The sequence below is a fragment of the Mytilus californianus genome, unplaced genomic scaffold (assembly GCF_021869535.1).
Source record: "Mytilus californianus isolate M0D057914Y unplaced genomic scaffold, xbMytCali1.0.p SCAF_2, whole genome shotgun sequence".
NCBI classification, from domain to species: Eukaryota; Metazoa; Mollusca; class Bivalvia; order Mytilida; family Mytilidae; genus Mytilus; species Mytilus californianus.
The window spans coordinates 38,025,118-38,043,798 of NW_026262668.1; the positions used below are offsets into that span (position 1 = coordinate 38,025,118).

General features: G+C 31.9%; 1 long non-coding RNA gene across 1 annotated transcript; it reads right to left on the minus strand.

The window, feature by feature from the left end:
• Nucleotides 1-1,497: 1,497 nt before the first annotated feature.
• LOC127727941 (uncharacterized) lies at nucleotides 1,498-18,579 on the minus strand. Its single transcript, XR_007993920.1, has 3 exons — nucleotides 18,409-18,579; nucleotides 8,971-9,138; nucleotides 1,498-1,834 (listed from the first exon to the last, which is right to left on the minus strand). It is a non-coding gene; the product is annotated as an uncharacterized LOC127727941 (long non-coding RNA).
• Between the last annotated feature and the right edge of the window lie 102 nt (nucleotides 18,580-18,681).

An 18,681-nucleotide genomic window follows, 5' to 3' on the forward strand; every position in this document is an offset into this window, starting at 1 on the left:
TGAGGACAACACATGCTTTGCAAATTTTAGGGGGGCACACGCCCGCCACGCCCCCGCCTGAATCAATCATCAATATTGAACTTATCGTAATTACCTCCATTTTGTCATCAGTAACAACAGTCGGACTACAGTAACAACATATTAAAATTTGAAAAGCTTTGGTTGAACGGTCCATGAGTTAAAGCATGGACACGACTGGAAACACCATTTTTCAATCTTGCAAGAACAACAACTCCTGAACGGTGGAAGTGAAAATCGTCAATATCGAACGGACGATTGGAAACACCATTTTTCAATCTTTCAAGAAACATAACTCCTGGACGGTGAAAGTCAGTAACAACATATTAAAAAAAGTCAATATCGAACTTGACCTCCATTTTGTCATCAGTAACAACATATTGAAATTTGAAAAGCTTTGGTTGAACAGTTCATGAGTAAAGGCACAGACACTGTTTGACAGCCCGGATGCCCGCCTGCCGTACATCCCCAAATCAATTTTTTCTTCGGAAATCTGATTAAAAAAACGATTTTTAGATTAATTGAACAAATATTTATGTTCTTCTCTCAGTATCATGAAATAATGAAAATCCAAGTATGTTTAAAATAAAGCCACACACTCTTTAAGTTTCTATATCTATTTATTTCAAGTAATCATTATTTAAATATCTTGATGCTAAATTTAGTTTCTTGTCGCTAAATTAATTTTTTCTTGTCACTGAATTATTTTTCTCGTCGCTGCTTGACGCTTCTACATGGATTCCTTCTACATTTATGTTCTATCTTGGCTCGAATTAGTGGTGTTAAACCTAATCCAGTAATGTCAAATCTTATGATATATCTAGTGACAATAATACAAATATCGTAAAGATATTGCACATAATCTTTACAAGTGGTAGTATTTTTGAAATTTAGGCAAAAAAATCCTTGACTGAGGCAGAGACATATATACACATATATGTGTCTGCCAATGGTAATAAGGGAGCAACCATTTAACTTCAAAAGGGGGTGGGGTAATGTTTTTTGTCCGAGTCAGAAATTTATTTCCGCGCCGTGAACATTTTTAAAAAAAAATTTCAACGCTATCAATCAAATTATTTTTTTGAAAATTTAACACTATAAGGTATGGGGAAAATCTGGATTCAGATTTTTTTTTGTCATCTGCTTGACCACAATATTTTTTTTCATCAAATTGGGGATCAGAATATTTGTTTAGGAAAAAACCATAACCCCCCCCCCCCCCCCTTGAAGTTAAATGGTGGTCCCCTAATCCCTTAAAAACAGACTAAATTACAAAAGATTGACGTTGACAAATACAAATGAGGTCAAGGTCAGATGAAAAAAAAAAAATTTGGGTTTCCCTTACCAAAAGCATGAAATTTGCAAGGAGCAGGGGTATCATTTTGTGAGCTTTGCTCACAGTGCCTCTAGTTATTTTTTGCTGGTACATGTAATTGTGCTAGTGCCTAGTTTTCCTTATTAAAACAATACGTAAGTAAATAAGAAAATAAATAAATTTTATTTAGAATTGGCACATATGTACAAACAACAATAAACATGAGCTTAAGAGGCTCTAACAACCAACTTTAGCTCTTACAACCTGGGACTTTTATACTGTCAATACATAATGTCCCTGTTACAACCGACTATAGCTTTAACAAACGATTCCTGATAGTACAATATATGCGTAAGACTCAAACCCCATTGATTTCTTCATAAGAATTTAAAGTCTGTCTTCGATACATCCTTGAAAAGAAAAAAAAAGAAAATCCCCATTTCCAAGTCATGAAACACCACACTGTTGTTAAGTAATATCCTTGTCCCTGAATAGTTAGACCTGAAAATACACAAAAATACCGGGGTAAACACATAGATTAATCAAACATTTATTTTTTTCTTTCAACATATTACACTTTGCTCAGTAATATAACAATAATCATGATAAAACTATATTTCAAGAAAGTGCCTTTTTTCTTCCTTTTAATGCTATGATTATTATTGTTTAATCGATCTATTCACGAAGTTTATAGACTAGGGACGATATAGGTTTTGACATATTGTATGTATAAAGACACTTGTGTTTACTGTCAAAACCTGTATGTTGCACTCTATATGTCTTTTGGTAATGTAGGTCCTGCTTGGCGTCTCATAGCCACATCTCTTTTAATTTGCATATTTGTTTTTTTAATTGGTTTGTCCTGCTGCAGACAACAAGAGTTTAAACTTTGACCAATTGAAAAACTTGAGAGCCGTAAAAAATAGTCATGCTTCTAGTGAGACCTTAAAAATAAGCTGGATTCTAATGACGTGAAACAAAATTTCTTTACAAGACACAGAATATCCATAAAGGACAAAAAAAAGAAGACAACACCTTGTGATTTACCAATTACACCCAGGCAATCAACATTTATAAGAACCTCTGAAAGTATAAGATATATTGATATGGTCCAGAATTTTTTTCTCTCTCTAGGTTTTATGCATTACCCTCTTTTTGAATCTTGCAGTTTGATATTTTTGTTAAAATATTATAAATTTAAAGTCATTCGAAACGGTATTTGGAATGCCATATAACTTACCTCAATTTAGGATAGACTCTTGAATTTTGAAGAGTCGAAATAGGATGAACGGATCATATAAACCCGAAGGCAAATATAATACAAGCCCAAACGAAAAAATATAAATAAGTCTAAATTGAAAACAACGTTCATACCTATGATTGCATTGGATAAAAACCGTAATTTTTATATGTGTGCATGCAAAACAAATTTTTTGTTAGAGGGGTCTAATACAGCACTAACAACATTTTCCAAATGACTAAAAAAATTAATGGGTAAATTTTAACAAAACGCATTTGATTAGCAGGTCAAACAACAGATGTTCTTAAACCCTGCTGACTGCCATTGGCGATTGCCAAATAAACAGATCACCAGATGTAACAAAATGGATCTTAACTATTAATTTAATACCAAACACAAAAACAATAAACTTGCGGAAAAGATGGTATACCGCAATCAAAAGGTGCAAAAATTAGTACACCATATCCGGATTTCGACAATTAATGTCTCTTCAGTGATGTTAGGAATCAAAACAGTATTTGGAAGGCATAATTTACCTCAATTCAGGATAGACTCTTGAATTTTAAAAATCGAAAACAGGATGAACAGATAATATTAACCCGAAGGCAAATATAATTCAAGCCCAAACGAAAAAAATATAAATAAGTCTAAATTGAAAACAACGTTCAAACCTTTGATTGCGTTGGATAAAAACCGCAATCTTTATACGTGTGCATGCAAAACAAATTTCTTAGTAGAGGGGTCTAAATACAGCACAAACAACATTTTCCAAAAGACCAAAAAAAGTGAAAAAGTTTATTTTAACAAAACCCATTTGACTAGCAGGTCGAACAACGCATGTTCTTAAACCCTGCTGACTGCCATTGGCGATTGCCAAATAAACGGATCACCAGATGTAACAAAATGGATCTTAACTATTAATTTAATACCAAACAGAAAACAATAAACTTGCAGAAAAGATGGTATACCGCAATCAAAAGGTGAGAAAATTAGTACACCATATCCGGATTTCGACAATTAATGTCTCTTCAGTGATGTTAGGAATCGAAACGGTATTTGGAAGGCCATATAATTTACCTCAATTTAGGATAGACTCTTGAATTTTGAAGAGTCGAAAACAGGATGAACGGATCATATTAACCCGAAGGCAAATATAATACAAGCCCAAACAAAAAAAATATAAACAAGTCTTAATTGAAAACAACAATCAAACCTATGATTGCATTGGATAAAAACCGCAATTTTTATACGTGTGCATGCAAATCAAATTTCTTGGTAGAGGGGTATAAATACAGCACAATATATATTAATTGTTTTAAATTATGCTTGTACATTTTGTATATATATATATATATATACAAGTCTAAATTGAAAACCACGTTCAAACCTATGATATATATATATATTTAGACCCCTCTACCAAGAAATTTGTTTGCATGCACACGTATAAAAATTGCGGTTTTCATCCAACGCTGAAACCTTGAAAATGAGGTCAAGGTCAAATAAAACCTGCGTGACTGACATATAGATCATAAAATATTTCCATACACCAAATATAGTTGAACTATTGCATATAGTATTAGAAAAAAAGACCAAAACTCAAAAACTTAACTTTGACCACTGAACCATGAAAATGAGGTCAAGGTCAGATGACACCTGCCAGCTAGACATGTACACCTTACAATCATTCCATACACCAAATATAGTAGACCTATTGCATACAGTATAAGAAAAACAGACCAAAACACAAAATCTTAACTATAACCACTGAACCATGAAAATGAGGTCAAGGTCAGATGACACCTGCCAGTTGGATATGTACATCTTACAATCCTTCCATACACCGAATATACTAGACCTATTGCTTATAGTATCTGAGATATGGACTTGACCACCAAAACTTAACCTTGTTCACTGATCCATGAAATGAGGTCGAGGTCAAGTGAAAACTGTCTGACGGGCATGAGGACCTTGCAAGGTACATACATACCAAATATAGTTATCCTATTACTTATAATAAGAGAGAATTTAACATTACAAAAAATCTTAATTTTTTTTTCAAGTAGTCACTGAACCATGAAAATGAGGTCAAGGACATTGGACATGTGACTGACGGAAACTTCTTAACATGAGGCATATATATACAAAGTATGAAGCATCCAGATCTTCCACCTTCTAAAATATAAAGCTTTTAAGAAGTAAGCTAACGCCACCGCCGCCGCCTTGCGGGATCACTATCCCTATGTCGAGCTTTCTGCGACAAAAGTCGCAGGCTCGACAAAAATTATTATCTCCATATGAAATTGGGTCTCTGTCCGGAAATACAATTCAGCAATTAGTCTGGAAAGTAACAATAATCATTTTTTATTGTCACCAGAAATAGCTGTTCTTGCGCATATTTCACATATATTTAGAAATATTTTAGTACAGAGAAACCAAATATTTTAGAAATCTGTATACAGTAACCTATCATATGAGACTGGAAGTGATATTTTGTAAACCAGAAGAAGCAAATTATCTCCCTTGATTTAAAGAAAAGATCAGAAAAACCAATAGTTTTGGAATCAGTGTGAAGAAAGCTTACATATGAAACTGGTAATGACATTTACCAAACCAGAAGTGGTAAATTGTCACCCTTATGTCAGGCAAAAGTACAAAAAATGTAAATAGAAACTTTACATTTTTGGAATCGGGGTAAAACATATATAATTTGATGCTAGACGGAACCAGATTTGGCTTCTCATCAACCTAATGAACATTCTATTGTGAAAAGAAAAGATTTTCAACTGTTCGGTATAATTAATTAATTGTTATTTTAAATATTTCAGGGGTACTCCAAGACCTATAAGAAAGCATCAGATTTATTCAAACCAGATTTCAAAATCTTGGTCTTCTTGTTCCAAACACTTTCCTTTATGCTATCTTTATCGATATTACAGCTTCAAAAGAGTAGCAATAACAAGCAAAAGATAAAATCTAGAACATCATAACAGTCATTGGCTTTGATCAAATCATTATAATTTTAATATTTAGGAAAGCATGCTTACACTAGTATATCCTGAGAGAATAATAGACAATTCAAAGTACTAACACAAATGTAACAGATATCTTGATATATAATGTTTCAAAGACAGTCATTTAAGTATAACTTATAATAAATTGCTTCACCGAGCGCAGCTGGATACGACCGCAGAGGTCCAACCCTGAACAGTTGGGGAAAAATGGACACAATATTCGTGCTTGATACAGGTCTGAATTTGGATTGAAATTAAATGTTTGACACATAATAGGTTTCTGACACAGAATAACTGAAGTCAAAGAACTTAGAATTGGTTATATGATTTGAATTTATATTCAATTTTTTGCTTTTGTGCAATACACTATGCTGTTGCGAATTGACCCCCCCCCCCCAAAAAAAAAAATTTCACCCCCCCTTTTTTTTTTGGCAAAATTTTTTTTTCACCCCACCCGTTTTTTTTACAAAAAAAAAATATTTGAAGAAATTTTCTTTTTAATTTCTGAAATCTGTAATGAGAAAAAAAAATTGTTCCCCCCCCCACAATTTCTTTTTAACCCATAATTTTTTTTCACCTCCCCCCCCCCCCCTCCCCTTTTTCCAAAAAAAAAATCTTTCCCTCAAGATATGGTCATTATCTCAATTCAAATTTCCAATGGAGTTTGCAACCATAATTACCCATTTAAATACATCATAAAAGTCTTAATTAAAATAGAAAATGACATACATAATCATGTCTAAAAATAATATATCTTTAATCAGCATTTTTATTAGTACCGGTAACTTCTAAAAATAAATTGACAGCTTATCACCTCAAGACAATACAAAATTTCTTTATACATAATTTTAAAGCAGTGTAAGGGAGGTAATCCAAATTGAACATTGTACTTAAAAGTGATTGTCCATTAACAAGGAAACCCTTGTTTTTCCCCCTTTTTTGCCCCTAATTCCTAAACGGTTTGAGCCATTACCTCCCAAAGCCAATTCTAACCATCCCTTTGCGGAATGGTAACTTGTACAATTTCAGAGAGATCCATACACCATTCCACAAGTTATTGTCTGAAAACTAGAAAAATGCTTATTTGGGCCTCTTTTTTTGCCCCTAATTCCTTAACTGTTAGGACCGTAATCCCCAAAATCAATCCCAACCTTCCTTTTGTGGTTATAAACCTTGTGTTTAAATTTCATAGATTTCTATTTACTACTACTAAAGTTATTGTCCAGAAACCAAGTGTCTTCGGATGACGACGACGATGTGATACTAATATACGACCGCAAAATTTGTTTGCGGTCATATAAAAATGACTAAACACATGAATACTTTTGATTGATCCTTTTTCATGACCTTTAAATTTTTAACCCATGCATGAATAGGACCTTTTGCAGTCAACTCGACTCACTGAATCAACTTGTTTAGTGTGACCATATAAATATAAGCTTCATGTTATTGTTTTCCTTGTTTGTTTATTTATATATATAACTAGCTGTTTCTGTATTGGCCCTGGTATATATTTGTAGATTTTCCATCAGCTGTATTTTCACTCAACTCTTCAAGTCTCTGGTCTAACACAACTAACCTCTAATATATACCAGGGCTAATACTGAAATGGTCATTTAAAATAATTATAGGAGTAATACCACATTGTTTTTTCCCTATTAGTCTTGTTAAATTGGCATAATTTCAAAAAAATGTTCAGAATTCATCTTTGTTTCAAATAAAGAAATACTAAGCATGAGTAATGTTTTATCCTGTCTAGTACAATAGTCAAAATTTCACATAATATTTCATTGCATATAAAATAAAAAACCATCACTGGAAGTTAACTAATAAAATTGGCACCTCTTTTTTTACCTGTTTACAAGCTTTAGTAACCATGTCATCTCAAGTTTCCAGAATATTTTAAAGAAACACCAAATAAAAAAAGAATGGTGCTTTGAATCACCAAAGGTAAATGTTTTTGACTCAGAAATTTTTTTCTGCAATGAAATGCAGGGTTAATTTCCTACAACTGTCAAATTCAATGGATTTTTTTTTCTTTCGTACTATGATTTGGCGGTAGTACAGCTATAGCATTGACTTTGTATATATAAAAAAAAGAAGATGTGGTATAATTGCCAACGAGACAACTCTCCACAAGAGACCAAATGACACAGAAATTAACAACTATAGGTCACCGTATGGCCTTCAACAATGAGAAAACTCATACTGAATAGTCAGCTATAAAAGGCCCCTAAATGACAAATGTAAAACAATTCAAACGAGAAAACTAACGTTTGCTGACTTTGTATATGTATTCTATGTCATTTGGTCTCTGGTGGAGAGTTGTCTCATTGACAATTATACCACATCTTCTTATTTCTATATGAAACAATATGTTTGATTTATATTTGAGTACTCCAAATCCATAGAATTAGTTCAGTTTTAAATATTGGATATATTCCAAAATCTAATTGTGATACTAATATAAATTATTTCATTTTTTATCGATTCGTCTTAGCATTAAATCTTCTTTTATCATAAGTCATTTCAAATTAAACGCTTGTTTTAATATCATTATAGATATAGGAAGATGTGGTATGAGTGCCAATGAGACAACTCTCCATCCAAGTAACAATTTATAAAAGTAAACCATTATAGGTCAAGGTACGGCCTTCAACACGGAGCATAAACATGATAAAGGACATTTTGTCTGTTTTTTTATAAACAAAGCCTGACTACTGAAAAAAAAAAAAAAATGTTTGGTTAAAATACTAGCATATATTAACATTAAAAACAATGGAGTTAATTTTATCTCCGCTTTTTATTGATTAATAACCTTGACAGGGGATATGAGCCTAAAGCAACATCAATCAATCAGAAAAATTGAATAAACTTTTCACACAGAGATATGTCTCCTCAGTTTATTTTGATAGTAAAATGCAAATGTTGAAAATTAAAATAGCAAAACTTTCACATGTTAGTTATGCAATACTCAAATTAAATGAACCTTGACCAAAGGAACAGACCAAAATTATTTCTGAGATATAAGATATGTAAAAGCTAAAACAACTGCATGTATACCAAATATCATTGACTTATCATAAGTAGTTCCCCCGAAAACCAACCTAACCACAAACTTTAGCGTGTAAAATATGCAAAAGTTTCAAAGTCTATAAACCATGGCTGAAGAGGCGTGGGCCAACTAATCTTCATGGAAATGAGATGTGGCAAATTGAATGCTTATACAACTGAATACCAAATATCATAGATTTACTGTTAGTGGTTCCCCATAAACTGACCTAATCAGAAATTGTTGACACAACCGCTGGAAACAGCATACCTAAGTCTCACTTTTTGACTCCCTCAACGCGAGACAAAACATGATAAAGGCAAAAGATTACCTTGACTTTGTGTAACAGCCAGTGCCAAATAAACAGCAAATCCTACTACTCCAGCTAACTGTATTAAACAACCAGTCAACATCAATAACTTTAGATTTGGCATGCGGTTCTGACTTTTCTTCTTAACATACCATAAATGGAGAAAAAATGTTCCTAATGCAGCCAAACCTGAAACAAAGAAAAAAATAGCTTTAAAAACATAGATGAATAATACAAGAAACTGCTGTGCCATGAGTGCATGATTTACCACAAATCAGTGAAATAATGGATACTGAATGTGGATTTAGTACATTTTTTTGAATGAACAAAACAGTGATTAAATCTTTCATGATTCAATGTACATGTACACACTAGAATGATTGTCAGACACACGAAAACTTCCTAGTTTTGAGGATTTAAAAGTCTAATAACTCTGGAATGATCATGATGAAGATATTTGTCAAAATTAAAAGGCCACAGACTTTTATTGGAACTAAATGACAGTAAAAAAAAAACATAACTTTTTAGCATACCAGGGGCCAAGGGTTAGTGTGAGTTATTGCCATTATTGTGGGTTTATCATGATCAGCAGCTCTGTCATTATGTCATCCATCCTCAACATAAGCTTAGACTATATTATACTCATGAGACTGACTTCAGAGTTATATTCAATGAAAGAATCAACCATGAAGATCATCACTTAACATGCTAAAATAGAAAATTGCAAGGAAAAAAGTCTCATTTATTACTAACATGTTTGTAACTGATCGATACCCTTTTGATGCTCATGACACCATCTGCAATTAGACATGTTCACAAGCATTCATACAAAATACGGAAAGTAGGCAAAACCTCAATATTTTTTAATAAAAATTCTCGTAAAAGGCTCATTGCTACCAAACTTTGAATAAAAGTATGGGGATGATGGGTGCAACAGGCTCCCACATAGATTCGTATAAAGGCTCTGATGGGCAGCAAGGGTTATAGTATATCAGAAACTCTCCAAGTTGAAGCAATTATATAAGAGAAAGCCATGGTCTAACTCTATTATAAATCTTTTTATCCCTATTTTTTCACCTTTAATACATATCTGAATTAACATGATGTAGCTTTTCAAGTTGTTATTTTGTATATATATTTGAAAAAGAAAAATGAGCAATCTTTGACAAATGAAACAATTTCTTGTTAGAGAAACGAGAAGATCTTATTGGGAACCATCACAGAGGGCCTTGCTTCATGTAAATACGTTAAAAGTCGATGCACTTTTTGAGGTCATCAAGGTTTTTTATTTAAAGAAAATAGCTTATACTTAAAGACCACAGAAATTTTACTTGAGCACTTTTCACTTCTCTACCATATTTCTACTAGTGGCAAATAATAATTCTCATGTTTCATTCCCTACACTCCAAGGGTTTTCTAATATTGGAGAGCGAAAAACTTTCTGTACAGTTTGGACCATGATTTCAATGAACAGTTTTCTTTCTTTCATATTTGTTTTTCGTTCATTATTTTGTACTTAACTCAGGCCTTTAGTTTTCTCGTTTGAATTGTTTTACATATGTCATTTCTGGGCTTTTTATAGCTGACTATGCAGTATGGGTTTTGCTCATTGTTGAAGACTGAATAGTGATTTTTAGTTGTTAATTTCAATGTCATTTGGTCTCTTGTGGAGAGTTGTCTCATTGGCAATCATACCACATCTTCTTATTTTTATATATATTTACCAAAATCTGTACATGTGACTTAGCCAATCTACAGTTCCTTGACCTTAATTAAAAGTACCAGTGAAAAGCCGTGCCAAGTTTCACCACTTTTAAAGTTAAAGAGCAGAAACATTTTTTTGTGCATATGCACAGGAAATGACATATGTGGCTAAGTTAAAAGAAGTATTTGACTAAGATTTTCAATGTACTGTTTTCTTATTTTTTTTAATCACACATCTTCTTGTAGTGGTGGATATACAAGCCAAGTTTAGTAATTGAGCTCCATGGGATTTTAATCCTAGAGAAGAAATAAATAATGACAGATGCACAGACAAAACACAGATGATTCAGTTTGCTTGAAACGTTTGTAGAATTTCTATATTTGAAAAACATTTGATCATGTTGATTAAAAACTCAAAATAGGGATAATAAATTTGATCAAGAGTGCACATGTTGACATGTCTCGCCTACTTAACTTACATGACTTATCATTATTGAATTTATATTGAAAGTCTGTAATATGAAGATTTCACTACAACATTGCACAAGTATAATTTAAACTTAACATCATCAATGTAAATGAGGTCACGGTCAGATGAACCCTGCCAAAGAGACATGTACACCTTACACCTTACAATCATATTAAATACCAAATAAAGTCAGCCTATTGCTTATAGTATCTGAGAAACAGAACCCATGAAAACTTGCCATTGACTGATGAATCATGAAAACTTGCCATTAACTAATGAATCATGAAAATTAGGTCAAGGTCATATGAAACCTGCCAGACAGACATGTACGCCTTCAATCATTCCATACACAAAATATAGTGACCCTTTTACAAACATGTATAATATCTGAGAAAAAGACCAAACCACTAAAGCAAAATATTGTCCAGCATTTGTACCATTAAAATGAGGTCAAGGTCAGATAAAACCTGCCAGTGTGATATGAACAGAAATACAATCATTTCATATACCAAATATAGTTACAGTATCTGAGATATGGACTTGACCTGAAAACTTAACCTTGATCATCGATCTATGAAATGAGGTCAAGGTCAGGGGAACCCAGTCTGATGGACATGTAGACCTTGCAAGGAACCCATATGTCACCAGGCTTGTTTTGGACTTAATTTTAATTTTATCATTTTATTTAGAAATTGGACTTTTGGAAAAGATATTATTTACAAATTTAAATATTTACATGTATAGACAAATAATGTGTTAATCTTAATTAGTGACATATGATTTTCAAATGTTTGTGACAGATTTATTTATTGAGTAACAGAAATTAATATGAAAGACATTAATTCATACTAAAGGTGTGAAAATTATTGTATAGGAAAATGAAAGAATAAGATTATATGAGTATTATAAATTATAATTATCTTTTATATTAATTAATGTGATTGCTGTCACTTATAGCTTAAAGTTATGAAATGTCATTTTAATTTGAGTATTGTCATGTTAATTGGGTATTGTCTATTTCCGATATTTAGTATAAATACTTATTGTAAACTTTGTAAAATCAGTACGATCAGAAGTAAGAATACTTTGAGTAAGAACATTCGGTAGATACAGTAGGAGTCATAGTGTTATGCTGACATTGTCCTTTGTATAGTTTATATTAGTACTTTGGCTTGGAATTAAATTATATAACTTGAATGTGTTGGATCTTTGTGAACTGCAACAACTAGTTCCTGAGATTAGTGACCGTCATAGTTTAATTGTTTTTCTAATGATTTTACAAATAAAATCATGACCCCGTAACATTTAGGGAGCCAAGACAAGAGTACCAACTGTGCCCCTATTGGATACACATATACCAAATATAGTTATTAAATTACTCATAATATGTGAGAAATTTACATGACAAAATTAAAATACTTATTTTTTTGGCAAGCAGTGGCTTAACCATGAAAATGAGGTCATGAAACATACAGGTCTTCTACCCACTGAAATATAAAGCTTTATACAAATAACATACATTTTTCATTTACAGCAGGCACATTTGCAGGCATTTCAATTTTATCTAAGATCATATTTCTAAATTAGTTATAATGATTATAATTTGCTTTCTTTCTGAAGTTTTTGGACAGTGAGTTCCATATCCATAATAAAGGTGCAGCATATTGAAAAGATCTCCAAATGTAGTTTTGCTCATTGATGGAATTTTCAGAAAAGCCTAATAAAAAAATGCTTGTGTTTCTTTAATTTTTAAACACTTTAATGATCATCTTTTTGTCATTTTTGAACAAGTACTATTAAGTATGGCTCTTTCCTCTGTGTAGACCAGTCAAACACTTTAAAAAACAAAAATATTTGACTACATATACCTACCCTATTTTTTAAGCATGTAAGCTAAAACACAGGCAAAGACAAGGCATTATTCAATTATGCCTAAATTAACATTTCTACAATGTAATTATACTTTTAGTTTGATTTTATAGTAACAAAATTCTTCAGACTTGGGAGGAGCTAAGCCTTTTATGATTTTAAAAGCCTCCAACACCATCTTTTTATGCAACCTACACAAAGCAATGTATCATAGTCTGAAGGATGACCTTTGTATATAAATCTCAGAGCCCTCTCCTAGATTTTTTGTTATTCTATTTACATTTCACTATAGGTTGCACTTTGTAAATACAGCTGTTTCCCAAACCAAGCCTCTTTTGGGGAGATATTTAATATTCATTTTTTATTATTTAATGTTCTTTTTTGACCAGGCCCCGATTAGGTGGTGTTACATCTTACAAAGTCTATCCAAACTTATTATTTTTGCAAAGAATTCTGCTCAAGCCGGTGCTTAGGGACCGTCTTAAACTTGCATTGAGGTGAGAGTTTTTTTGTTCCATGTTGAAGGCCTCACTGTGACTTTGAGATGAAGAAAAGCAATAAAAGCGCTGTTCCTTTGCTTATTGTGTGTTTTTTGCTGTGCATGTACTGATTTTGTGTCATGGATAGATACCCCATATCCTTTGTTTTTCTAAAATTAAAGATATTTTGATTTGTTAACTACTGGTTCCCAGATATGATCTCTATGTTTCATCTCATTAAGCTCATAGAAACACAACTTGGTACATTTACCGGAATAAATACACAAGGATAGCAGCCAAATCGAATTCTGAAAAAGACCCAGAGTGAAGGGAGGGGTAGTACAGAATTTAAATACATGTATTAGTTTAAACTTTTAAAAAGTTGGAGGCATATAAATGTTGAAAATATGTAGCATATGATTTGACCGGTGAAAAAAATAGAAGTGCATAAATGACCTTCCCATTCTGAGGATATAATTTTTTTACAAAAGTTCATAGTAAAAGTGGCACAGTTTTAGTCGTAAAAAGAATTCCTATGGGAAATTCCATTGTCTATCATGTCTATATTTACAGAAGTGCAACCTATAAAAGTGCCATAAAAGTGGACAAAAATTTAAATTTAAAAGTACAAATGAAGTATCAACATGATAAATTAAGGTGTGATAAATAGTTAAATTGTTTAGTTATGATAAATTACCACCAATATTCTTTTGAAAACATTTAATTGTTAATAATGATGCCTTTCTACATGATTTGTGTGCATAAAGTTAAAGTCTAATTGCACCGAGTACCCAATTTGCATCCATTTTGCAAAAAAAGCAGATGAAATCTTACAGGATTTCTTAGAGACGAAACAATTTGTATTTTTATAATTTGCAAGTATGCATGTATACCATAGCTATATACTAGTCAACAAAAGAAACGATACAAGGCAATGTATTTTCCATATATAATAAAATTGGATACACTGTACCAAGGTAAGTAATTGCCCAATTGGTCTAATATTTACAGAGTGTTATTTTCTTATCAACACCATTGATTTTAGGCAAAAACGCGAATTTTTTTTTGGAAATTTTTATTATTATTATTTTCACCTAAAAAATTCAAAAATCGATATTAGAACTTAAAACTTTAAACTTAAACATGGTCTACTTAAATTTTGAATGCCTTTGCAGATATTTGAATACTTAATTCTCATCTTCGAAAGTAAGTGCCGACTTTTGTCATCATTTTCCGCAAAATAAATTTGACCCATTAGTTCAATAACACGGTATTTTCTCACTTTTCAATTTGGTCAGATTCTTTTAATCATATGCATTTGCTTGGCAAATGAATGTTTTTCATTTGATAATTAAGCAGTTTTTCCTATTTATTATATTTTTTGATAAATTTGAGTTCAAACTTGTGTATCGTTACTTTTGTTAACTAGTATATATTCTTAAATATACACAAACAGTCACATTATAAATCAACAGATGAAGTCTCCAATGAAAAAAGTAAAATTCATGGAAACGTTTCATGCAACGTCTAAAAAAGTCTAAATAAAATTTTTTTTTTTTTTAAATATATGTCACAGACATCCATTTCATACAAAATGCATAAAAAGCATGGATTATTGTAAAATTGTTCAAAAATGTGAAGAACTTAAACCAGACATCATTTATTCAAATTATACGGATGTGAAGTTAAGCATGTGTGCAATTAAAGAATTTTTAATTAGATCGTTTGGACGTCTGTTCAAACCCATTTTTTTAGTTTTTTTGATAATTCAGAGGAGACATTTCCATTTTGGAAAAATTTCGTATGAAGTTCATAAAAGAAATTTTAGGTGTTCATTGCAAAGCACTAAATGATGCATGTAGGGCTGAACTTGGCAGGCTACCATTGTGGTAAAAAATCTCCTTTTCTTGTATTAAATTTTTTGATCATTAAAACTGTGTGACCTTGTATCCAAATTTTTCTGACAACTGAAAAAAATAACCCCTAAACAAAGAAACTTTATTCCATTTAAACAATCTAGGATTTTCAAGCCTAGCTAAGAGAAAATATTCTATTAAACACTATCAAGTTTTAAACAACAAGTGATTGATCAGTGCACGCAGGATCAATCTTCAAAAATTTACGGTTCATCCTAATTAAAATCTTATCAAAAATTCTATAATTCAAATCAGCGTAGTTCTTATGCTGATGTTCTAAGGAACAAATCAGAAAGGTCATCTCTGTATAAACTAAGATTGAGTGCACACAATCTTGCCAAGAGCGAAATTTAGGCATACCCACCAATGAATGAGTTTGCAATGTTTGTAAATCGGGTGAGGTCGAAGATGAAAACCACTTTTTACTGAAGTGTGAAAAATATTCTAACTATAGAATATAAGCTTTAAAAATATTATACAATCCTGGGTATTGAAAACATAATAATATGTCCTAGGGTAAATAAATAAGTACATGTTAATAATTATTCATAATTGTAAGCTCACTAGAACATGCCCTTCACTAAATATCGACTTTAAATAAAACTTTGAATATTAAATTGAATTGTACATGTATGAAGGTGCTGGTGTTGAAAATCGTAACAATATTACAATTATCATAAGAATTAATTGTTTAAATGTTCTTCAAGATAATACTATAATGTAGTAATGCCAAAGGCGAATATAATATAGTTCAATGGTTTGATATTTGTGATGGCTGCTTTGAGCGGTTCCACCCAAACATGCATCAGCCTTAAACATGCATGCACCCAAAAGCACATTTACTGAATTTCCAGAAGTTGCCATTCTAAATCAACTATACAATGCATGCAATATTGTATTATTAAATTAATGTAGAATATAAGGGTTTTCAGCTTCTATTTCAATATGCTACTATTCCCAGCATTCATCGAAACGCATTGACATAACAATAACGCAATGTAACCATAGACTCAAATATTATTGTTATGTCTGTAAAAAATCAGTTCATCATGTTCATAACACAACCTTGCATTCACACAATTAGTCTCAAATGTAACATTAATTTTTGGTTATTAATACATTTTCAACACAATGGTAGTCAGTGTTTTGTATAAATGATAAGTCTAAACAATGGAGTAAACAATCAGAATACATGTACAAGTGTATAATGAATACAGAGTAACAGTTCTTATAAATATAAAAATAAGAAGATTTGGTATGATTGCCAATGAGACAACTCTCCACCAGAGACCATATGACATAGAAGTTATCAACTATATATATAGGTCACTGTGCGGCCTTCGACAATGAACAAAACCCATACTGCGTAGTAAGATATAAAAGGCCCTGAATTGACAAATGTAAAACAATTCAAACGAGAAAAATAACGACCTATTTAAGTACAAAACAATGAACAAAAAAACAATATGATACAGCAACAGACAACCATGCACTGAATTACAGGCTCCTGACTTGCACGGTTTATTAAGTTATTGTAGTTTCTGTAGTATGCAGCATGTAAACAAAATTTTTCACATTCTTTTTTTGTGTTTTGGATAAATCTATGAACCCTGTTAAAAGTCACTACAGTCAAGACAGTAGCTAATCTTGGGTGATCCATGTCCACTCTTCCCTTTGCCAACTCGTACTCAACCAACTAATACCGGTACCCGACTTTTACTAACTCATACTTTTACCAACTTGTACCCAAGTTTCAGTTGTATTCATAGTAGTTATTTTGAATGATATAAAAATAAATTAAAAAAAACAACCAGAAAATCTAAATTTTGATTTGAAATTATAATTATAAAATATACTATCAATTAGGTGTCATTATACTGTGGACCTAAAACTGATTAAATTAGGGGTTAATTGAGTTTATAATAATTTGAGTTTATTGAACATAAATTTCGGAAAAAATGCAGCACTTTGAATATCAGAGTCTGTTCATTAACTAAGGTGTCTACTCTGACAATCTCTATTTTCACTGAAAAGAAAAAAAATATTGTTTTAAAGTTTGACATTTTAAATTAAGAAAATGCATTGAAAGTTTTGTTATTATTATCATCAGTGGCGGATCCAGAACTTTTCATAAGGGAGGGCCCGCTGACTGACCTAAGGGGGGGGGGCGCCCGCTCCAGTCATGCTTCAGTGATTCCCTATATAATCAAACAAATTTTTTCCACGAAAGGGGGGGCCCCCCCTGGATCTGCCTATGATCAGGAAAGTATCTAATATATATTATATGTATATATTTACATTACATTTGGTTTTGTTTAATTCGTGTGTATCAAAAAGATGGTGAAGACTTCAGAGATTATTTAATGAAAACTTCTTCAAAACACACCCGATGAAAAAAATCATTCAATCAAGAAACACTTTAATTTGGACCTCAGATTTCAAGCTCATTCTAGCTCAAGATGAAGTGATGTGTGTCTTCATTAATCATACATGTATGCAAACTAAATATGTCTCGAACAAGATCAATTATAAAAAAAAATACAAAATTACCATTAAATTTACGATTTATCTAATTAGTGAATAGTAAAAGTACGAGTTGGCAATGGTAAAAGTTGTGGTGTTTCAATTAGGGGGAGGCACCTCCTCTTCTTGATTGCAAAATATCTTTAATTAAAGAAGGATCATTAGATACTGAAAAAAGAAGACTTTTCTTAGTTTTCTACAGAGACATGTTATATGTATAATCTGATAATATGTCTCTGCTTTTTACCTGTTCCACTGAGAACATGGAGGTTGCCTAGTTTGGGGCCCAACCCCCCTTTTTCAAAATCCTGGATCCGCATCTAATGTAAATTATGAACATGACTGGATCATTATTACAATTCTCTTTCAAAACAATTTATCTCGCCAGAGTATAGTAACATGCTATAAAAGTCATGTTTGGGAAAGGTCAATAATTAGAACAAGGATTTATACAACTCCTTGGTTTTTGACTGTTTCTTCTTGCGTTATATATATTTACCTGATATAAGACCCCACAAAGCAGCATTCCAATTTTTGTATTTTAATCCGAAAACAACAAAAACCGAAAATCCTATGAGAAATCCAGTAAAGCTGTACACAAGTCTAACTTTAAGACCACAAGCAGGACGTCGACATCTACAGCATCCTTCTGCCATTTTTTTATCCGTAAGGGACGGACACGCAAGAAAACCCGGGCCTTGTCATTTTTTACGTCAACCATGCTCATAACAAATGCATCGTTCAGAATGTAGGAACTAAGACCTTATATATA